This window comes from Phocoena phocoena, chromosome 9, assembly GCF_963924675.1.
Source record: "Phocoena phocoena chromosome 9, mPhoPho1.1, whole genome shotgun sequence".
NCBI classification, from domain to species: domain Eukaryota; kingdom Metazoa; phylum Chordata; class Mammalia; order Artiodactyla; family Phocoenidae; genus Phocoena; species Phocoena phocoena.
In genome coordinates this window covers 34,998,212-35,022,455 of record NC_089227.1, presented here as the reverse complement: position 1 = coordinate 35,022,455, position 24,244 = coordinate 34,998,212, and the positions used below count along the sequence as shown (strand labels likewise).

The window sequence follows — 24,244 nt, the reverse complement described above, 5'->3', positions numbered from 1 at the left end:
TCCAAACTAAGCAGAAGCTGCTGCTTTTTTTCAGGGAAGGGAAAATAATGACCCGGTTTTCTTTATTTTTCTGGTGAGCAGTTTAACTGCTACCTCCGTTTGGTGTATTCTCCCACTCCTTTTATTGGAATGTGGCATAACTGTAGGTATGGTAGTCTTTACCACAATGTATATTTTCTTTACCACAGTGTATATTTTGAACCGTATTTACCGATGCAAGCTATATAATTTTTGTCTGAGGTGTAGTCTTGAAGCAATTGTTCAGAGAGAAATCCGACACTAAAGCTGGAGGTACAACCATTTCCAGGCATTTAAGTGTGTGTATGTGTGCTTGTAGAATTATCATCAAGGAGAAAAGATGATTCTCCCAGATGGCATTACCTTCATAGAAACTGCTAATATGCACATGCGTGAAAACCATTTCTAATCCAAGTGTACTGGCAGCATTTTATTTTCAGACGTGGTTGAATTAACTGCTTCAACCTTTTATTTTATTATTTTCTACTTTTGAACTGGACTTTTGGAAAGATAATAGCTCTCCCAATTAAGTTATTTTTTGAGTATTGTATGTGTGTGTGTGTCCCTTTGTGTGTATTTGTGTTGTGTATAAACCCTTGTATATTTTGGCATGGCCCAAGTCAGCAGGAAGGCTCCAGGGTTGAGGCTGCTTTCATCCTATGTTATACCCTCACAACCTTCCTGTTTTACGATAATTCTGAAACCTAATGCTCCTGCCACTTTTAACTCAGAACTGTGTTTATTTGCCTGTGGCCTGTTTTATTGTGAAATAAAAATCTTAAGAACCCTATGTTTTAGGGTGTTTTTTTCCCAAGAACAGTACGGTCGTCTTAAAGGCTAAATGATTGTGTTTTAACGGTATGTAAAGATTCAGTAAAAAATAAATCAAGGCAATTTTGTTTTAAGAAGAAATTTTTAAAGGTCATACATGCTGCAGACTTCAAAAAGTCCAATGAAACAATTAAGAACAAACTGTACTTGTGTGAACGAATCGTTTTATTCTGCACTTTCCATAATGTGTTAAGTCTTAAGCTTCAGAAGATTATGCTTCAATTCCAGGTGACCATTGGTAGAGGATTGGAGCCACAATTAGTTAAAAATAAGTTTTCGCAGATCTTGAATGTCTCTAGGAATTTTCCCCCTGTGGCACGTGATAGAGGGAATTATACCGATTTGCTTTCTCTGCGGATGTAAACAGTTAGGTGGCTGTCATTGATTTTATTGCAGAGGCTGGCAGCTTACAGCCTCATCATTTTCTGGCAGTGCCCCTCATGGTGATGCATGGTAAGTAGTAAATAATGAGACAGTGAAGTGCCTTGAACCTTTTAATTGTTTTTGAAATCTTACTACTTTTCATGTTAATCTGTCAAAAGGTATTTACATTTATTACATATCTAGCATCCATGTGTTCTAGGTGTGATGAAGGTAACATGTAAAATACCATTTTTGTGCTCAAGGAACTTCCTGTCTGGCGCAGCATGTCTTAAGAAGGGAGGGTGGAGCATTACTGGCATTTTAGGTGGAACAATTCTTTCTTTTGTGGGAGTGTTCCTCACAAGTTAAGCCTCCCTGGACTCTGACAAGTGAATGTCAGTGGTACCATTATTTATGGTGACAGTGAAAAATGTATTCGTATATTTATCAAATGCCCCCTAAAGAGGCTGTTAACTACACCTCTTCCTCCTGAGAACAGTTGGAGGCGCTAAAGTATACCCTATATGGATAGAACGTGATTATAGAACTCTGTTGTTGAAACTATGTTAAAGGAATGATACATACCATGAAAGTTTAGAAAAAACGGAAAAAGGCTGCACCTATTCATACCAAGTTATATTACAGATTACTCTCGAAGCCCATGACGATCCTTCTGCTGTGACTGTCCTCTTTTTTTGGCCCTTAGTTTTTATTCTCCTGGCAAATTCCTACTTAATCATCAAGATAAACTGCATTGTTATAGCTTCCTAGAAGCCTTTGGTAACTTTCTCTTTTCTCAGATATGGGGTTGGGTGATTCCTACCTTTAGGAATGCGTATCTCTACCATTGATAGAGATACGCATCTCATACCAATGCGTATCTCTACCATTGTCTTTGTCAGTATGTTGACATCATCTCTTATGGATCAGTCAGTTCTGGTGGCTCAGTAGCTTGTATGCTTATTGTGGGCAGGAACTATGCTATACATCCTTCCTACTGATTTAAATTCTGTGGTGAGTACATGTTTAATGAGCTGACTTGAATTTGACAGGTAAATGATGGAAGCACATGAAGTTGGGTAGTTTCATTGTTTCTTGACATCAAATTTAAATTGTGTTTCAGAGTCTCCTTAATGTTTAACTATGCTCATTTTAAGAAAATTTTCATGCCTTGCTGTTGGAAATGTAATTTGGTACAGTGCTTTCGGAAAGTCATTTGGCAGTAGGTATCAAGAGATTTACAAGTTCATGGCATTTGATTTATTAATTCCATTTCTGGGAACCTCTCCTAAGGAAACAATTCTAATTATAGAAAAAGCCTTATGCACAAAAGTCTCCATTTCAGCACTGTTACTAATAGAAAAAAATGGGAAGTCTTTAAGAAGTCTGGGTAATAAAAATGGGACTTTGCTTAATTTTCAAAAAACAATTCTAGTGGACAATTTGGGGGAATTATGTGTGAATATGATCTGGCTTTTAGATGAGATGAAATTATTCTGAAAAAGTAAGATGGAGATTGTTAACCCATAAAAATAATATAGCTATAAAATAATATGCATACATTATCTCATTATAATATACGTATACATACACAAATGCATACAGATACGTATATACATAAAAGATTCAATAGAATATATTAAGATCTTAACCATAGTAACCTCTAGGTGTTAGAAATTGATGTTTATGTTTTCTGGCTTTTTGTGTGTGTTTTGTAATTTTCTACAATACCCATTACACAGGTATAATAATAAAAGGATATTTTTTAAAAACAAGGAACTGAAAACAAATAATAGTGCAATAGCTTCACAATGGTTAAATTAATTATTATAGCTCTACGTTCTTGATTATTTCATTATATTTAAAGACAGCATTTATGAGAAGCTTTAGCAGCATGATAAAAATCTTTCTATCATAATATACAGTGAAAAGAGCGAGGTGAAAAAGTTTTTATGTGGCTTGGTCTCATTATGTACATACTTCAAAAATAGATCTCACAGTTATTGTTTCTAGATGGTAAAATGGAGTTTTCTTTTCTTGTATTTTTAAATTTTTATAATATATAATATTTTTATTTGGAGAAAAAATATATATCATCAAAAATTCTATTAGAAGAGCTCTAGTATGTGTTTCAGAAGTTTTAGGATATTGTCTTAAGAAGTTCAAAAAAGTTATAGCTGCAAATCATGACTATTTAAATAAAAATAACATTTCATACTAAAAATATATATAGGAGGGAATTATATTATGTCTTTTGTAAGGATAGGGTAAGAATCTACGAACTTTGTATAGGCAAAAATGGTTACAAAGATTTGTATAAATTCAGCATAAAGGCAGGTTCCTTAATACTACTTTTCATTAAATCATTCATTCACTCATTCAGATTGCTCATAGAACATGGATTTTAGTGCTGGGTATTCAGAAATAAGAAATGTTAAGAGGAGACATAAAATTGAATTGTCTTACCTTTTGCCCCAGAATTGAAAGGTTAAATTTTCTTAGGACAGCAATACTGTATGTGATCAAAAGTCCAAAACACCTTTACTATATCTGAGTAATATTTACTGAATTTCCAGATGTTCTCCTAGCTCTTTAATTAGGTTCCCTGGTTTCTGTCTCATTCCAGTGTTGAAGTCAGCAGCCAAATGCCACATATGGAAAAACGTTCCTCTGGAAGTAAATTGAATATTTTAAAATTTACTGTCACTTATCTTAATATTTAACTCAAGAAAACTTCTGTTTCTCAGTGTTGCTCTACAGATTTTCATGTGTCTGTTAAATTGTTGGTAATGCTACATAATTCAGCAGAAAACTAAATGGATTCTACCTCATTTAGAATGGTTTTAAGGGTAAAGTGATAGATCATTCTTTGGAGTAATTAAATACATCTAATAAGTACCATTTGATTTCTTGTTGGTTTAATCACCTTTATTTACTTCCCATATGGTAAGCCTATTAATATTACTATTTATTCACAGGGCTTCTGAATATCTTTTAATGAGAAAAATCTATTAGGAATAGTAGAAAATTATGGAATCCAGTAGATTCAGGAGGAATTTTTAATGGATCTCATTAACATTTGAGTTTTAAGTTGAGAGAATATTCTGTGCTCATTTCCCAGCTACTTTAGGAATAGTATGATTATGGTTATTTTTAAACCTAGAAGAAGCTATTTTGGAGTGCTTGTTAGTTCAACATTCTAGATCTATTCTCCATGTGATATTGACTTAAAATTTAAAAAGCAGATGTAGGTCAAAGGAGATTCTGCAAACACTTTCAGTGTTTTATCCTGGGGCTTTGACAACTTTAAAGCAATGGCAGGATGATGAGTCTTTTTAATATCTAACCTAAATACTCCTGGTAAATTTTAAAGTCATCTCTTTCTAAATTTTCTCTCTTACAAGCGAAAATAAAAATCTAATTATTATGCTTGGTCTTTATTTCAGCAGTGGTTATCTGTTTTGTCCCTAATACGTAGAGACTGAAACTTAACATTTCATGAAAGATAGACCTCATGAAGCATAGACAAGAAACTGTTAATAGAGATTTCTTCTAGGAGTGGTAGTGGGAGGTAAGGATTGAGAAAGAGAGATTTGGACCTTCTACTATATTTCTTGTACTGTTGACATATTTTGCCATGAATATACTATTAATTTTATAATTTAAAACAAAAAGGCAAATTTTTATTTATTTATTTATATACAAATTATAAGTTTATATTTGGCTTTTGGCATGTTATGAGCTTAATAAATAATTAAATTTCGGCATTTATTTGCATTTATTTTTATTTTTACAAGTGTGCCTACCATCTGCTGAACTTGAAAGGATCTAGCATGAAAAAGTTTTTAACAATATATGAGACCTGGAATAAACAAGCACAAATACTTTAGACATTTACAAAAGCTGTTTAAAGAATATTCTCATGTTTGTTCAACTTTGGCCCCCAGATACTAAAAGCATTTCTTTTCATAATAAACCAAAATTACTGGATATAATCTTTGCCATGTAGAATTTCATGTAATCAGTCATCTTTTCTGACCCAGTCATTAATGGTTATTCTTCTCATGTTTTACATATTTCATTTTCAGAATCCTCAGAAAACACACTCATTTTCCTACTACTAAAAATAAACAAACATAACAATTTATTCCTAAGTATAGTGTATTTCCTGTTATTGGTGTTTCTTTCACAGGCTATGGTAAGTAAAGGAACTGGAGAGATAGCGGGGTAAAAGGTGACAAGAATGATGTCCTGAAACTTTGTTTTGCCAAGGTCACCTGACAGCTGTATATCAGGGCTCATTTCAAGACTATTTCAGGACTAATCCCCTGAATTTTTATACCATACTCTACAGATGTGGAAACTGAGGTTTGTGCCTTACCTAACACACTAATACTTGGTTCTAATAATGCCAAGATCATATGGGCTAATTTTTTTTCCTTACAACTATTGTAACTTTTACATTAAACACTTGGGGTTTGTAGGGTACCAACAGAAAACCAACTTAAATTTCTTTCCTCTCTGCCCATTCAAACTAGAACTGGAGGAGATGTCTGACCCAACACTGGGAATGAACCATGACTTTTCTGTTCATTATCAGATAATTAAAGGTACTCAACACACTTTAGCCTTAGATTGTTTCAGTTCAGTAATTATCAATGTATGGTAACAATCAAACTTTATTCAAAGTAAAAGTTTCTCAACTCAGATTAGCTGCATCGATAAGCCTGCAATAGAAACGAAAGGCATGGTCACCTTCCCTGTTTTCTTCAGCTTTTTGCTTTTATCCCTATTCTGTCAGCTTGTTATGGGGAGCAGGGAGGAGAGGTAAGGATGCAGGAACGGCCTTCTGTGTTGGATTCTCCTGTGAACTGACATCCCTGCTTAGGACAGATGATTAAAGTTGCCTGTTTCCCTTACAGGTGCTTATTAGGGTTCACTCACCCAGTTTCCTGAACTAAGTGAAACACCCCACAATTGGCCAATTACATGCTCCCTCATTCTTTGGGTACCAGCCTGTACGCTTCTGGAGTATTCTTGCTGAAGTGTCCTCGACCAGTTACGTGTCCCTCACAGGCAGATTGTAAGACAATCCCGGGCCAGTCTTGTCATCCTCTTTCTCTACTGGCCTAAATCTGCTCTACACAATATACACCTTAGACCTGCTCATAAGGTGTGCCTTCTTTCTCCAGGTGGGCTCAATTACCTTCTTATTCTTTAGATTTCTCAGACTTGAGTCAGAAACCAGTCCACCCTGTCTCCAGAACTTCAGGAAACATATCAAGTTCTCCAAGTGTGTTCTTTCAAGCCCTTCTCATTAATCTTAAGGGGAGGGACAGGCAAGCCCTACATCACTAAGGAGGAGGGGATGGGCTGGGGAATACATACATGGACACTCTTCCTCAAGAAACTCTCCATCTCTTTTCTCCAATGTCTTGGCCAGTTTTACTGCAGCTCTTTTATACCTTTGAGTGTTGAGGAGCCATGGGTTCCCACACTGGTTTTGTTTATACCTTTGCCTTCCTGCATGGGTGATCTAGAATGTGGGAGTAGTTGATACTCATTTTCCTGGGGTCTCAGCCAAAGTAGAGACAACTATTTAGTAACAGCTTTGGGAATATAACTTTTGAAAAACTTTAATGTAGTCTGTGAGATACTTTTTCAATCAAATATCTCAGTCTAAAGTCTGTTTGTTTCGTACGGAGATACTTTTTCAATCAAATATCTCAGTCTAAAGTCTGTTTGTTTCGTACGTGCTTGTCGGAGCCGGTAATGCTAGCTGCCCTACTTAAATATAAGCTTAGACACCAGAGATTAGCAGAGGTGATCCATAAATACAGGTATTGTCCTGTATTTATTTCGATTGATTATTCATTCACTTGAATAGATAATACATAACATGATATGACATCTAAAAAACGTAGAAGGATATATAATGACAAGTGCATTTTCCTTGTGCTTGAACATCCCAATCACTCTGCCTTACCAAGAGGCAAATATTTTATTTATTATTTTGCCTAACATTTGCAGAAATCTTAAAGGTCATGTGGATGTCCTATTTGTGCTCAGACTGATTTGACTTAGCTTTCCATGTATGTTACCTCTCAGCTGAGAAATGTTGAGTATGGAACATAACTGTGCTAAATCTTCGTATTCCGTCTGTAAAATGGAAATCGTAATACTAAAGACCTTACCGAGTTGTGGAGAATTAACTAAGCAAAATAGATTGAAAGACAGTAGTACAGTTTCTGTAACAGAGTATTCACTCAATAAATATTAATTTTTTGTCTCAAACTCTTTGTCATGTAATATTAGCTTCCACTTCCTCCTCTCAACACTGCCATCCACATCCTTTGTGTGCCTCTGTGACAATAATTACTTGAAGTTTCCTGTATATACCCAGCTCCAAAACTTTGTTGTGTAAAGCATGCCCACGGTGCCCTGTGCGTATCTCTGATATCATGCTTCCTCACTGTAGTGTAATTGAATACTGTTTATTTTTCTCCCCACCTTAGTGCTTTGTTCAATGTTTTGTAACTCGGTTCAGTGATTGCCACTTAATAAACAGAATGTATTTGTGGAATGAGTGGATGCACAAATAAAGCAACCTCGCTGAGGGCCTTTTCTGTTTTGCTAGTGGGGAAATGGACAAAGCTGAAATATTTACATTGATGACATGAGTGTGTGGGGACCATGGGACTTAGCTCACCTAGTGTCACAGAGGAAACATCAAGGGAGTGGGAAGAAAAGGGTTGTTAAGGAGAAGGTAGGGGGCAGGGGGGAAGGTCCTGAACGTCTGAGTATACATTTAGGAGTTTTGCTTGGACCTTAACCTTGATTTATCCTCTTGTTCAGGCATTAGAAAGAAAGTGGCTTTTCAGTTAAGAAATTGGAGGCTTGAAGCAGACCACGTGTGTTCCTTCATACTGTATCAGTTAGCCCCAGAAAACCTAAAGTGTCAGGGGGGAAAAGGAACAAGAAAATGAATCATTTTTCTTGATCACGTGAAAAGTCTGATGCCTTGATTAAAAGGATGGAGTCAATACTGTGGTGGCATTTTAAGTCTGTGTTTTCACACATTCTGCTCCAAAGAAGCTGGCGATATTATGTATTGAATTAAAAATATAATCTTAATAGCTTAAGGGAAAATATTAATAAGGCATTGGCAACTTTCACTTTGCATAATTTAAAATTCTGTATATTTCTGGAAATATAACAGTTCCCAAGTGATTGTCTTTTATATTTCCGAAATGAAGAAATATTTTGTTCTATATATTAACTTTTTATTATTTCTAGATCTCAGTATATTTAAAATTTTTTATTCAATTATTTTAACAGCATAATTGAGATACATCATAAAAATTCACTCATTTAACATGTATAATTCAGTGTTTTTAAGTATATTCACAGGGTTATGTAACCCTTACCACAATCTATGAATACGTTTGTCTACCCTAAAAAAACTCATACCCACTAGCAATCATTTCTCATTCCCACTTTCCCTCTCCCAGCCATAGACAATCATTAATCTGTTTTTTGTCTCTGTAAATTTGCCTATTTTGGACATGTGGTATAAATGGAATCACACGATATCTAGTCTTATGTGGCTAGCTTACTTTGTTCAGTATAGTGTTGTTAAGGTTCATCCACGTTGGCATGTATCAGTACTTCACTTGTTTTTACTATTTAGTATTACTGAATAATACTCCCTTGTATGGATATGCCACATTTTATTTATCAGTTCATCCACTGATTGACATTTGGGTTGTTCTGTCTTTTGGTTATTATGAATAATATTGCCGTGAACATTTCTGTACAAGTTTTTCTGTTGGATGTGTTTTTCATTTCTCTTGTTGTATATACCTAGGAGTGGAATAGCTGGGTCATAAGTGCTTGTCAATACTAGGTATAATCTGTCTTTTTTACTATAGCCATTCTAGTGGTTGTGAAGTGGTGTCTCATTGTGGTTTTGATTTGCATTGCCCTGAAGACTAATGATGCTGAGAATCTTCAAGTGCTTATTGGTCATTTGTATATCTTCTTTTTTTTTCCTTTTTTTTTCTTTTTTTTGCGGTACGCAGGCCTCTCACTGTTGTGGCCTCTCCCATTGCGGAGCACAAGCTCCGGATGCGCAGGCTCAGCAGACATGGCTCATGGGTCTAGCCGCTCTGCGGCATGTGGGATCTTCCCGGACCGGGGCACGAACCCGTGTTCCCTGCATTGGCAGGCAGACCCCCAACCACTGCGCCACCAGGGAAGCCCCTGTATATCTTCTTTTAAGAAATGTCTTTTCAAGTTCTTTGCCCATTTTTTAAATTGGGTTGTTTGTATTTTTGTTGTTCAGTTTAACTCTTACAAATTTATTTATTCTGGATACTAGATCCTTATCAGATTTATAATTTGTGAATACTTTCCCCCATTCTTTGTATTGATGTTATCATTTTCAGCACAAAAGTTTTAACTTTAATGTAAATCTATCTTTTTTTTTTTCCTTGTGCTTTTGATTTTTGTTATTTAAGAACCATTGCCAGGATCCAAGGCCACAAAGATTTACTCCTGTGTTGTCTCCTAAGAATTTTATAGTTTTAGCTGTACACTTACGTCTGTGATCAATTCTGAGTTAATTTTTTGTGTGTGGTGGAAGGTAGGGTTCCAACTTCATTTTTTTAAAATTTTATTGGAGTATAATCGCTTTACAACATTGTGTTAGTTGCTGCTGTATAACAAAGTGCATCAGCTATATGTATACCTATATCCCCATATGTCCTCCCTCTTCAGTCTCCCTCCCACCCTCCCTATCCCACCCCTCTAGGTGGTCACAAAGCACCAAGCTGATCTCCCTGTGCTATGCAGCAGCTTCCCGCTAGCCATCCATTTTACATTTGGCAGTGTATATATTGTCAATGCCACTCTCTCACATCATCCCAGCTTCCCCTCACCCTGCTGTGTCCTCAGGTCCGTTCTCTATGTCTGTGTCCCAACTTCATTATTTTTGCATCTCGATACTACCTAGTTGTCCTAGTTCAATTTGTTGAAAATACTGTTCTTTCTCCATGAACTGTCTTAACACTCTTGTCAAAAAACAATTGACCGTAAATGTAAAGCTTTGTTTTTAGACACTTAGTTCTATTTCATTGATATATACACATGTTCTATGCCAGTGTCTTGATTATTATAGTTCTGTAGTAAGTTCTAAAACCAGGAAATGTGTCCTCCGTATTGTTTTTTCTTTTCAAGAATGTTTTGGCTATTGTGAGTCCCTTCCGTTTTCATATGAATTTTAAGATCAGCTTGTCAATTTCTGCAAATAAACAACGCAAAAGTAGGAATTTTAGAGGGATTGCATTGAATCTGCAGATAAATTTGGGAGATATTGCTATCTTAGTAATATTAAGTCATCTGATCTATGAACATGGGATGTATTTCAATTTATTTAGATCTCATTTAATTTCTTTCCAAAATGATTTATAATTTCATTGTACAAGTGTTACAGTTATTTTATTTAATTTCTGCCTAAGAATTTTATTCTTTCTTGATGTGTAGATTTTTTTTTGACCTTTTACTTAGTTTGATTGTATTTACTGATCAAAAGTTTCCCAGAATTTCTAAATATATTATAATATGGTTTTGTACAGTTAGAAAACATATTGATGACTACAAAATAGTTTATTGCCATTTATGTGCTCCCCACTTTTGCCATTGAAATATTTTGCCTCTTTAAAAAAAATAAAATTATATGTTCTTTTGCCCTATAATTTTAAAATTAACAAAATAGTTCAGTGTTGCTGTAACAATGCTACCATAATCTAAACATATCAGTGATTTGTTTTTAAAAGAATTCCTAGTTGTTTCATTCAGTTGGTCTTCCAGTCTTGCTGACTGTACCTTGGAGACATCTCTTAAATTCATCCCTTTCTATTCTGTGTTCGGGACCTTAGTTATTCAATGGTTATCTTCTTGTCTGCTTTTGTTGTTGCTGTTAGCTTTTTAGTTATTTCTCCATCCACCATCCTCTTAATATCTTGTACTCAGGAGCATTTCTTGTGACTCCTATAGAAAGAATTGTTACTATTTCTGCGATTTCATAATGTATTTAAGGTGCTTAGCACAATACGTTTCATAGAGAAAACTCTCAAAAGTTTGTACCCATCAACATCCCTAATTATCTATTCAGATCGTTAAGTGTAGATTTTATCATATTCTATACCTTTTGTTTGTTTTCTCACCATTTCTTCCCTCAGATACCCACCCTGCTTAGATTGTAAATCTTTTGATAACAACAACTAGTTATTACTCCTCACCTTTCTATTTTGGGGGCCTGCATTGTTTAGAGGTAAGAAAACTGAGTTAAGTCTTAAGAGTAAAACTGAAAAACAAATTGTCCATGATTATAAATTAGTTAATCTGTCTTGCTTTCACATCTGTCAAATAATGGATAGTATTAACCTGGTGAGAGCTTTGGTGTTAAATAAAATATTACAGTTTTCTTAAGTTTGAGGCGGTCCCGTTTTTGAGTTGCTTACTCCTCTTAGGGTTCCAAATATATAAGAGAAGAATTGTATTTCTGGCTTTATTTAACAATTTGGTTTTATCTGTTTGCATAATGAGGGGAAGCTGGCACTTAGCTATCTAAGCTAAGTAAAAAATAAGTGCTCGATTCACATGTACAGAAACAGAATCTGAGATGCCAATATTTAAAAATAATTTTTCATTCTGAATAACAATTACGTACTCTACAATATTTGTATTCCTTCCAATTATCTTGTACCACATGCTTATGGTATTCATTGGATCTCTATTCCTGAATCTTTTGGTTTAAGGTACTAGTTTTATACTAATATTTTACTAATAGAATATAAAAATGCAATTCAGAGTATTCATGATTTTAATTTTGTACCTTTTTTCTTGCAAGACATGCAAGTGCCATTCTTTAGAAAGTTATTTTTAAGCCCATGTTTGGGCTCCACTCTTCCCTGTGCTTTCCCTTATACTTTTAAACTGTAAAATCCGTGAATATAAGAACCATGTTTTCGTTTTCTATTTTTCTCAAATGCCTAGGCCAGCATTGAGTGAATGTATTTTCAAAGTATCCCATGGTTTGTTTATCATATAATTTAAAATTGAAAATCCAAATATTTTTCAAAGGGAGGAGAATTTCTGAAAGTAGTTTTTTTCTTAGCATCTTAACATCCAAACTCTGCTTGCTCACAAGATGACTTAATCAGCACCATATCAGAGACAGCTTGCTGTGTTTACCATTGTTAGTTGGGCCAGCATATGTCCAAAACAGTTGGAAGGAGAAAAACAGCATTGACTTGAAGCCAAATTAGAGAGAGGAGAAAAAAAAGAGTTCTTTAACTATTGAACAGGACCAAATGCTTTGGACAGTTAGGGTACTTCTGTAGAGGAAAAAAAAAAGGACGATTGTTTTAGGAAAAAAAAAAAAAAAGAAACCCAAAGCTTAGTTCGTATCTAAATGCGCTGAAATAATTAAAATAAGTAAATTGATGTGTGATGGTAATTTTACTTGTGTAAACCTTTGCAGGTAATGTTATTTTTATACATTAACCTAAAAAAGAAATTCTAAGATATTTAAATTGTGGGTAATTTTTTTTTTCAGTTTTACTTTTCAACTTTAGTTGGTTTTCTCCTTCCTAATTACTGGCAATTTTCTGTTACCTTATTAAGCAATGTGGGCACATTTGACTATCCATTACATTTCATGGGATCAGAATAATATTTCTGATTTTTGTCAAATTGAGTACTGTATTGCTCTGTAGTAGCACTTTTGAGGAAAATGTTTATTCTTACTTTCATAAGTAATTAATAAAACAAAATGTAAATACTGTGTTCACTATACCTCACTGAGAAACAACTCTTGTAGGAAAATAAATATGTTCTTTGAAATAGAAAATGGAAAGTGTGTTTTGCTGTTTATAATGGAAGGTTTGAGAAGTTTCCATACACCACAATCAGGGAATAGAATAATTTTGACCATAATTGAGTTTTATATCTCAGGCAAGGCATGCCCTAGGATAATTTTTAATTAGATAAAGCTTTTCTAAAGGAGTTCCTGCTTTCCATTCTTTGTCATTTTCTTCTATTTGGTAGGCATCCCTCTCTTTCCTCCTAGGACCCCTTGCTTTCTCTATGGTCAGACCCTGCCTTGCTGGTTGTTGATTTACCCAAAGAAGTCAATGAAGGCAACAGGAATTGCCTATCTCATGAGACAGACTTTCTAATAGAGACTAATATATATTCTATATATTTGAAGGTTGGGAAAGAATAGCCTTGGCCCTAAAACAAGCCTTGAGATCATTACTTCAGCCTCTTAGTTTTTATTTGTCTTATACATGAAGAACCCAAGGCCCGTAGAAGTAGAGTGATGAAGATTAGAACCAAGGACTCAGTTTTCTTTCGGCCGTGTCCTGCTTCTCTCCTTTGGCAAGATCGTGGGTATTAGCCAGTGATTGAAAGAAGATGGACTGATAGATCAATTCATTTATCTATTCTCTAAAACAACTGTGTCCCATGATTGTGAGAATCAAGTAACACCAAGGCTTGGTTTTAACAATTTGATGTTACTGATGAGTTTGGTGAGAGCATTTTCAGAGCAGCATAGAAGGTGGGATCTAGGTTTGCACCCTGGGACCTGGAGGTGAGAGTAGACAGAGGAGGGATGCACCTTGTGTTGAGAATCAGAATCACTCAGGCCCTGAGGCTTGGTTATCAGGTCACGTGTGTCAGGCCTGGCTTCCTCTTTGCTGAAGATGAGTTTTTCTTAGGAGGTGCCTTAGTCATTTATGCAAATGGACATCTGTTGTGCCAGCCCCACCTGCTCTCCAGACATGCCCAGAAATTTCTGAACCTTGACTTTGACTAAATCCTGTATCCTGCCAAATTTACCTTGAGAGGAATAAACCCAACTGAATGACCTCCATAAATCTTAGAGAAGCATGCCTAACGTGGCAGGTTGAATTTCCTCACTGACCTAAGGAATCACATGGGATTCTGTCTCCTTATCTCTCCCTCTACCCCAGCAGGGAGAGGAAACCTGAATAACCACTATAAAAGTGTCTTTTCTCTTAGGATAAAGAAAATTTTCATGTGTTTTTGTTCTCTTTTGTTTAACCAAGGTAATATTTACTTTTTTTTTAATTTGAAGGATTATAGATACCAAACTGCTGAGTTAAAGCATTTAAAAACAAACTAGAACTTAAAATTCTGTGTAATAAATGAGTTCTCAAGTTGTTGAATCTCAACTCATCTGATCTAAGTTATATTACGAATTCTGCGGAAAATAAAATGAAACCATTGGATTCAGAATGGCTGTGGTAAACTCTATGATTAGCAATATATTTCCTATAATCTTGGGTTACATTAATTTAAAATTACATTAATATCTGGAAGGACATTTGGGTAACTATTTTTTTCCATAAGTTGTTTTTTTCGTACAGTGCCTAACTAGTAAGTCTGTTTTGTTTGAGGCACCACATTTCCTTAGTGGTTTGGCTGCAGATCTATCACTAGGATATAATAGCCAACCTTGTAGTAGGTATTATTGTAGCTTTGAGGTACATGTGCTGTTTCTTTAAAACCTCAAGGTTTTAAAATATTCAGTACAAACTAAATCAACCCACACATTATTAACAAAAATTTTAACGTCAGATAAACACAATCTCCTGTAATTTCTAAACATTCCTTTCCTAAACTCATTCAAATGTTCACATGTTGATTTCTGTAAGATGTACTGGCCTTGTTGATTTCTGTAAGATGTACTGGCCGTGTGTGTGTGTGTGTGTGTGTGTGTGTGTGTGTGTGTGTGTGTGTAGTATGAGGAATCATATATCAACTGCTACACAGATGGGAGCAGTCTGTGTCCTTTTCTTTTTAGTAAAAGAAATTTCAATTGAACAAATATTTGTTCTAGATCTAGCTTCTAACATGCAGAGTCTGTTATCTTTCCTCATAGAAAAGAGCTAAGTTAGAAGGAGAAGCCACCTGAATCTTTAATATGGAGTATGATACAGTGACTTTCATTTAGCATCATTCGAAGTTAATATTTACCATGATTTTAAGTAAGCAAGATAAAAAAAAGTAGCACTTAAGAAAATGTTGTGTATGTGACCTTGGAAGTTTTCACTCTAGCCTGCCTATTGCTCATTATCATCACCTGTAAAAGCGGAATAATGATTGCTATATTAAATGAAAAAACTCCATGCAAAAATTGTAGCTAGTGCTCAGTATACATCCCTCACTTTAAAATGTTATCGTTCTTATATTTTTGTTTTCTAGTTAACTGCTTAATGCAAAGAGCAAGCAACAAAGCCTAAAACTAATATATTAGTCCAATAAAAATACTTAGAGCTACTTTTACATGGAATTTTCCTTGTCAGCGTAATCTGCTTCCTAATTATGTTTTATTTTAAATGAAATAAGCTATGGTAATTTTTAACCTTCTACATTATGCCAGTAGGGTGGAGAGTAGAGAGGTAGCTTAGGCATTGGATTGTCAATGGGAGGTATCACTGTATGAGAATAAAAAGTAGATGTAGATTCTCTGCCACAAGGTTTGGCAGACTTTTTCAGTGAGGGCAGATAGTAACTATTTTAGACTTTGCAGCCTGTACAGCGTCTGGCACACTCAACTCTCCTTTTGTGGTGTGAAAGCAGCCATAGACAATAAATAAGTGAATGGGTGTGACTGTGTTCCAATAAAACTTTATTTGTGAGCACTGAAATTCGAATTTCACATAATTTTCACATGTCATGAAAGGTTTTTCTCTTTACTTTTTCACCATTTAAGCATATGAAAATCATTCATATGTAGCAGGCAGTAAAAACAGGAGGCAGGCTGGAATTGGCCATAGTTTGCTTACCCCGGCTCTACACAGTTATGTTCATTTTTAATGCTTTAAATTATTTCTTATACTTTTGTTTGTACAAATTGTATATACTGCTTCAAATTGTAGACTGATTATCTCAAAGCTGTGCTTAAAATATTGAGAAGCATTCTGTAATGCTGACAGTTCTCTGAATACAGCCTATTTCTATAAACAGATACTATGAGTTCTACCAGGAATAGAAATTTTAATGACAGTCTAATTAAACAGAAGAGAAAAATTATTACATTTTCTTATGCCAAATTATGAATATCTTTAAGGCACATATACTGTCACATTGATTTCTTTATATATTTTAAAAAATTAGATTTTTCTGACAATTTTAGGCTCTTCTTTTAGGTAGACCCTTCCACTTACCTAACAAGTTGTGCCTTAATGGCTAGTGATCATCTTCTAGAACGCACAAGGAATCATGAACCAAAAAAAACTCTGAAATAAGAAAAAGATAAACTACCACAGTCTATCCTGTCAAATCTTTTCTCATACTGTCAAAAAACAGCTGCCTCTTCCTTTTTGTTACTGCTTGCTTTCTTCAATTAAAAAAGTAATCTAAAAATTTATGAACAATACATTCAAGTCTCATTAACAGTTTACAGTTAATATGATTCAGTATCTCTTTCTGAAACAATCCAATGTTATTTAGTTAATCAAGTACTAATAATAACTTCATTATTAGGCTGTCTTTACCTGTGAGTTAGTGGATTTCAGATTAGAGAGTAAGATGAATTTTTAAAAATTGTATAGACTCAACAGAAATTTCTGTAGCTAAAAGAAAAGGGTGAAATACTAAATTTGCAATTCCTAAATACAGAATTGTTTCTAAAGAGAGCATTGAAACACCTGAAAATTCACCAATGTGTTAAAATATGCAGAAATGTGTTCCATTACACATTTCTCTATGGTATATATTGGCTGTTACACGCAAATGCTTTCCTTTTACCTCTAAAAAATATGTAATATTATTTTAACAAAAAACTTTTCATTCTCATTTACATCAAGGCAAACTTCAAGGTGAACTGTGTAGAAATTAAATTGGATACCTGTTTTGTAGAAGTCAAGAAGAATAATAGTGGAGTGGCCAAGACCATAGACTCTGCAGCTGGTTGGTGTATGTTCTAATTCCGGTTGCACCACTAAGTAGCCGCGTGACCTTGGCCAGTTTCCTCTGTGGCCTACATTTTCCTCATTGGTGAAGTGAGGCTCATAATTGTCTCTACCCCGTGGGTTACCAGATAGCACAACCTTATAGTGTTGTGAAGAAGGATAAATGAGTTAACATTTCTTTTAAAGCATTCAGAACGGTGTGTGGCACATAGTAAGTGCTATATTGGTATTGGCTCCAAAATTTAAATTAAAGCAAAACAACTCTCCAGACCAACCAACAATATGGTATTAGTCTTTGTTCTTACCCAAGTTTAGAAAGCTAAATTTGGAATCAGCATAGGGAAGTCACATTTCATTAAAATGCTCAAGGCCTGAGAACTTTGCATAATTCCAAGCTTGCATAATTATTTTAAAACTCATATCTGAAGCACTTCTGACAAAGGATAGTGGGTATTTCTACTTATGAACAAGAGTGGTGCCACCATGTGGCAATAACATAAACATGGGTGCCAATGCATTTATCTGGCTAGGTTTGAAATTGTGCAATTTTGGATGATTTTTTTCTTTTTTGGCTATGTTGGGTCTCTGTTGCTGCGCCTGGGCTTTCTCTAGTTGTGGCGAGAGGGGGCTACTCTTCGCTGCGGTACGCGGGCTTCTCATTGCGGTGGCTTCTCTTGTTGCGGAGCACAGGCTCCAGGCGCAGGCTCAGTAGTTGTGGCTCGCAAGCTCTAGAGCACAGGCTTAGTAGTTGTGGCACACGGGCCTAGTTGCTCCGCGGCATGTGGGATCCTCCCAGACCAGGGCTCGAACCCGTGTCCCCTGCATTGGCAGGCGGATTCTTAACCACTGTGCCACCAGGGAAGTCCCGAATTTTTATTTTTTAACATTAACTTTCACCCCCAAATTGTATGTACAAAGTGAAACTTTATTATTTCCAAATCATACATTCCAAATTCTCATAATTTCATGAAACAGTAGTGCATTTTTCTTTGAAAGAGGACTAATGTAATTTGCCTCTGATTTGAATTTAGCAAATAAAGAAATAATGCCGTTAGAGCAGTGTTTTTCAGTTGAATTCCATGGAGTCTGGATTCCCAGGGGAACAGGCCAGGGAGGAAGTGAGTGGGTGGGATATTGGCTCCTACTTAATAGTTGCACTCGTGCTGGCTTTATACGTTGGGACTATTCATAAGTTTTTATTTGAAGAAAGTGTCCAGCTGTATAAAGAAATGTTTTTGTTTTTAAAAGTGAGTGCAATCCTATATTAGAACGTTTTAGTGGGACTATAAGACTTTTGTTTTGTAATAAAGATTTCCTCAGAGCTTAGAAAACAACTGCGATCTGGAGAAGGGGGGAAAAAAAAAGGTTGAAGTCCTAGTCCCATTATGCAAGACTGAAGATTAGAGAGTAGAAAAGGAAAAGACATGGTTTAAATCGAAGAGGAAAATGAGAGAAGCATCATGCGTGGCATTTCTGCTCTTTTTCTTTCATACCTTCCTGCAACTTTTAATATATGCTCTTGTCTTAAATATACTAAGCATTGAAGCTTTCAGAAAATATTGGAATTTTTTTAGGTTAAAGGCAATTGTTTCTTGCTGGCAGTACACAAAACCAATAAAAGCTCTTCTTTTCTCTCAAAACAGAATACGGTTACATACTTCTGCACACAAGCGTTCCTGATAGAGGAGTGGGAACATATTCTTTGAAAAAAGTCTATTTGCCAAATAAACAAATGTAATTTGTTCAAAAAAAGTGTTATTAGAGTGAGGTCTCTGCTGACAGAATCATTTATTCACCAATATTTATTAAACTTACATTACGTGTCAGGTGATGAACTAAATTCTGGAGTCAGAGGGGAATCCCCTGCCTCACATATTAAGTTTTCGTAATGAGAAGGAAGTTGTGTTAGCTGTTTGCAAATAGTAATAATTTAGTACTTGTCTGTAACCTAGAAAAAAATATAAGTTGTAGAGAAAAATATGGAGGAGACAGTTTGTCCCACCTTCGTCATAGTTCTTATAGAAGTCAGTTTGCTGTACATCCTAGATGATGAGTGGTATACATGGCTGAATAAGTGACACTTTTTAGATAAATACCTGTATTCCCTACTTCACGGCATTAACATTTCTCATCTACTGAATGTTTCATTTCCAGGTATCATTATATCTGACTAAATTTTTGTCTCAAATTACAAAGTGATATGGATTAGGTTCTTAGCTCCTATTACCTTGAAGTCACGTAAATTGGTTTGATTTTGTCCCCATACTGCAGGAAGCTCAGTGAAGCTTCTACTTGGTTCTCAAATAGTAAAGAACTAGCAAACACTGCGATACTTTAGAACTAAGTGGGTATTACATGTGAGTTGGCAGTTCATGTTGGTGTTATGGTTTGTTATGACTCCTTAATTCAAAAGCATATTTGCAGAGAAGGAATTTGAATTAAGTAAATCAAAATAGTAAGGCTTTGATTAAAAAGTTAGCTTTCTTTAGCTTAAATGTTGATATTTGAAGGCCTACTGATATTTTAGTCATTTGTGGTTATTTTTGTTTCCTGTTCAAACCCCTGGGAATAAGAGAATAGTAAATAAAAGCTCAGATTGCTTCTTGCATTTATTTTCTTTTCATTTATGCCATGTATTAGTGCACCTTAAAGAAACAGTAAACATGTATAACTTGAACAGAATCACTATCAGGGAGAATTGTATTTCTGGACTAATCAATTTAAGTATTCTTGTTCTAGAAATTATTTTTTCAAGTTTGATTAATTTATTCTTTATTTCATTATGATATAAATATTAACAGTGGAAAATAAGCTAAGAATATTTATTTGTATTACTAAAGTGAAATTTGGGCAACATTGTCATCAAACTGACATTGTATTGCTTGTTTTTGCATTTCCCATTTTTGATGTTAGCCATATTCAAATTGAGTAATTTTCAGAAAAAAATATGCCTTCCAAGCCTGCAATGACTCTACACATTTCAGTGAAGAGCCTTCAATAAAAGGCACTTCAATATTTTTTAAAAAATCAGTTATTGGATATTTTAGAGAAAATATTAAATAACCTTAAGATGATTTATTCTTTTCTATTAATTTAGTATTAATTAATTTACTATCTTTTCTATTAATTTAGTAATTTTCTATTAATTTAGTAATTCTTCATTTTTCAAATGGGAGATTTGAAAAAAATTCTTAGCTTATAGTTTATCGGTTCTGTTCTAATTTTCTCATAATGTAACATGGGGTAATCATTCATGAATTAGGCCTCACTGTTTAGATAACTCAGGATTGTGGCTTTTTCTTGGTGATCTCTACTGAGGCAAACAGCATGATGGGTAAGTTTTATTTTACTCAGCGTTCCCTTCCTGCACTTTGGTGGTTGTCACCTGTCAGCACACTGAGTTTTAAGAGGTAACTTGGGGTCTGGGAAATGTGAAATGACATCTTAGGTGGAAAAATTTTTGAGATTGCTTTTTTCAAATACTTAATCACTTTTGCCAGAAACTCATTCACTTATCAATAAGCAGTCAATGTTTACCTGGATTCAGACAGTGAAAAAAAACTAATAAGTAATTGTTTTAGGATTTTAATTGAATATGTACATATGTGTTTCTAATTTTATTACCATATGATTCATCACTATCACTCATTCATTTATTCCTTCATTCATTTCAGGTATGCACTGAGGCATTACTATGATTTTATGCTGTGCCAGGCACTGAAAATGTGGTCCCTCTTCTCAAGGAACTTAGAATAATGGTGAAGGGAGTCAATTAAACAAATATTATGAAAATGAATTGAAAATTTTAATGAGAAAATACAATAAGATACAGAAGGACATCCTACATCAAATCAGAATCAGTATAGAAAAATGGGGTGGGATTGGAATTTAGAAAGAGATAATGTATATGAGAAATCTCTGAGATTTCGGAGAGCATGGTGTGTTTACAGACTGAAAGAAGATCGGTGTGATTCAAATGAAGGGAGGAGAGTAGGGGGTGTTGAAGCTGAAAACACGGGCAGAAAGCACATCATAGAGGGATAGGCCATCATGTTAAAGATTGGGGTTCCACTGATGGGTGTCACCCAGGAAAGTGACAGAGGGCTGCTTTAGTAAAATAGGCAGTGGTAGTGGAGAGAGCTTGATGAATTCAAAAAATATTTAAGAGTAGAAAAGATTGTTTATGTTGATTGGGTATGGATAATAAAGGGACAGAAGAGTCAAATATCACTTTCATGTTCTCCTCTGGCTGCACAGACTGAGACCAGAGGTACTGGAGAAAGAGCAGAGTAAGACAGGTAAATGAAGAGTAGCAGTACTAGTTATACATATCGATGGCAAGTTTAGAATAGATGTTTAGGCTGGAGACAGAATTGTGACCATAGAGGAAGCAAATAAAGTCCTGGGAATGGAAAATACCACCACTGAGAGTCCTGGAGGGAAAATAGAAGAGGGCCCAGGTGGGATTCTAGAGGACCAACATCATTGCCCTTGATGCGTCATGTTTTCTACATCAGTTTATGGCTTGATGTGCATCAACGCATGAGTTCCTTGAAGGCAGTGCCTTCTCCTGTTGACTAAAAACTGTTTTGGCAATTAATATGGCTTTACAGATATTTGCTGAATAAAGGTGTAAATGAAAAGTGATATGTTAACCTATGATACTTTAAAAACAGTGATTTCAATGTTATTTTAGGTATACACAGCCCTAAACAGTCTGACACTTTCTTTAGATAGTATTAATTATATCATACTTAAGAATTTATGCTGCAATGTAGTTATTGAGGCAAAGAGCTAGAGGAACAAAATACAAACAGCCATCAGGCATGGGCCAGCCCTCAGTTAGCTTTATGCTGTGATATAACAAGTAAGATATAATGGATAAAAGTGTAAATAAAATTACAAAATTGGATTTCTTTTGTTCCAAATCAGTGTTAAAAGAAAGGGGGTGAGAGGTGGTAGCAGGATTTCAGAAAAGGGAAGGTGGTTTAAATGGATGTAAATCAAGTTCATGGAGTTGAAGGAAGAAAAACATTTAAGTTCTGTTTCTTTCCCAAAGCCCATGGATTCTACCTGAAGAACTCTTTCTGGTGATCAGCGTAACCAATGATGAGGAAGTGGCAGTGAAGCTAGAATCACAAAAGCTAGGTATCCCCCGTTGCTGTACCAGAGCAAACTTTAAGATTCTTCATGGTGGGATTGACATCCCACATGTAAAGTTGTATCAGTAGCACAAAGACTGTAAGTGATACTTATGGATCTTCTTCCATCCATTCTCCAAGACCTCTCCAGTTTCTGTTCAAGAAGGCTCACAGTGAAAACTGTACTAGCGTTAGCTGACCAGATGATCAGTAGAATTGCGTATGTGCATATGAAGAGTTTAAGACACAGTAAACCAGATAACTTCCTAATTGGTAGTGGGTGTCACTGTTTTTATTCCATATTGATTTCAGTTTGGCCAGAAAGTACAGAAATGACAGGACAAGGCAGTACATACTATACAGAGCAGGTAATAATCTCTCTGACACTACCTGTCAAACCAGCATAAGTGAACATCTTGGTATTGAGCAGAGTTTCATAGATGACACGGTATCATTAGGATACGTGTACACATAGGTTAATAGAACCAGCCTGTCCTGGCGAAGGCTGCAAAAAAGAAACAAGTAGGGAAAGATTAGTGAAAGATGTCTATTCCTGCTGAAGTTTCATATAAATTCCTGCAGCGTTTCCCATGTACTTAAACTATTATTAAAGGCTATACTTTGAAAAAGTGTGGATTACATGTATCCGAGAGATATTCCACTTTCATTTTTTAAAATTAATTTTTATTGGAGTAGAGTTGCTTTACAATTTTGTGTTAGTTTCTGTTGTACAGCAAAGTGAATCAGCTATACGTATACATATATCCCCTCTTTTTGGATTTCCTTCCCATTTAAGTCACCACAGGGCACTGAGTAGAGTTCCCTAAGCTATACAGTAGGTTCTCATTAGTTATGTATTTTATACATAGCATCGACAATATATATATGTCAATCGCTTTCTCCCGATTCGTCCCACCACCACCCCTTTCTCCCCGTTGGTGTCCATATGTTTGTTCTCTACGTGTGTGTCTCTATTTCTGTTGTGCAGATAAGATCATCTATACCATCTTTATAGATTCCACATACATGTGTTAATACGATACTTGTTTTTCTCTTTTTGACTTCACTCTGTATGACAGTCTCTAGGTCCATCCACGTCTCTACAAATGATCCAATTTCATTCCTTTTTATGGCTGAGTAATATATTCCATTGTATATATGTGCCACATCTTCTTTATCCATTCCTCTGTTGATGGACACTTAGGTTGCTTCCATGTCCTGGCTATTGTAAATAGTGCTGCAGTGAACATTGGGGTGCATGTATCTTTTTGAATTATGGTTTTCTCTGGGTGTATGCCCAGTAGTGGGATTGCTGGGTCACATGGTAGTTCTATTTTCAGGTTTCTAAGGAAGAAAACCTCCTCCATACTGTTCTCCATATCCACATTCTTTTCTGAACCCTGAACTAATGACAGGCCCACATATTTGACAGGATGATGTTAAAGCACAAAACAGCACAACAGGCAGCCTTTTCCCATGGGCGGAGTCTGCAGGCCCAAAGATTTCTGTGCAGGAAAGGAGGAACAAAAGAGCTGAGCAGATGATCAGAGCAGCATTTGTTTCTCCCAGATCTGGAAATCGTTATTCATACATCCACCTGCCAGTGGTTGTGGTCACCCATTTCTTGGTGTAAAAACTTATTTTCCATATAAACTGGCTCTGGGCAGCACTGGTGATGCTGTATCCTGAATATTATTATAGCTGCTGTAATTGTGAATATTAACTGAGATAGTTAAACATGGTTCCATTTTTTGTCACATTTTTTCAAGTTTCAACTTGTAACTGAATTGACACATACAAATTGGTGGCGAGATTGTGCCTGTGCCTTTTTTCTGTGTGTGAAAGCCTGTGCTTTACACTGCACTGCTTCGGGATCTCATTCAG

General features: G+C 35.4%; 1 protein-coding gene and 1 pseudogene across 7 annotated transcripts in view; both read left to right on the top strand.

Annotated features, from left to right (window-relative positions):
* The window catches only part of HDAC9 (histone deacetylase 9), a 580,466-nt gene that overhangs the window by 64,216 nt on the left and 492,006 nt on the right, over positions 1-24,244 (top strand). The gene's annotated exons all lie outside the window — the stretch shown is intronic.
* Positions 21,090-22,886, top strand: LOC136128482 (casein kinase I-like; annotated as a pseudogene).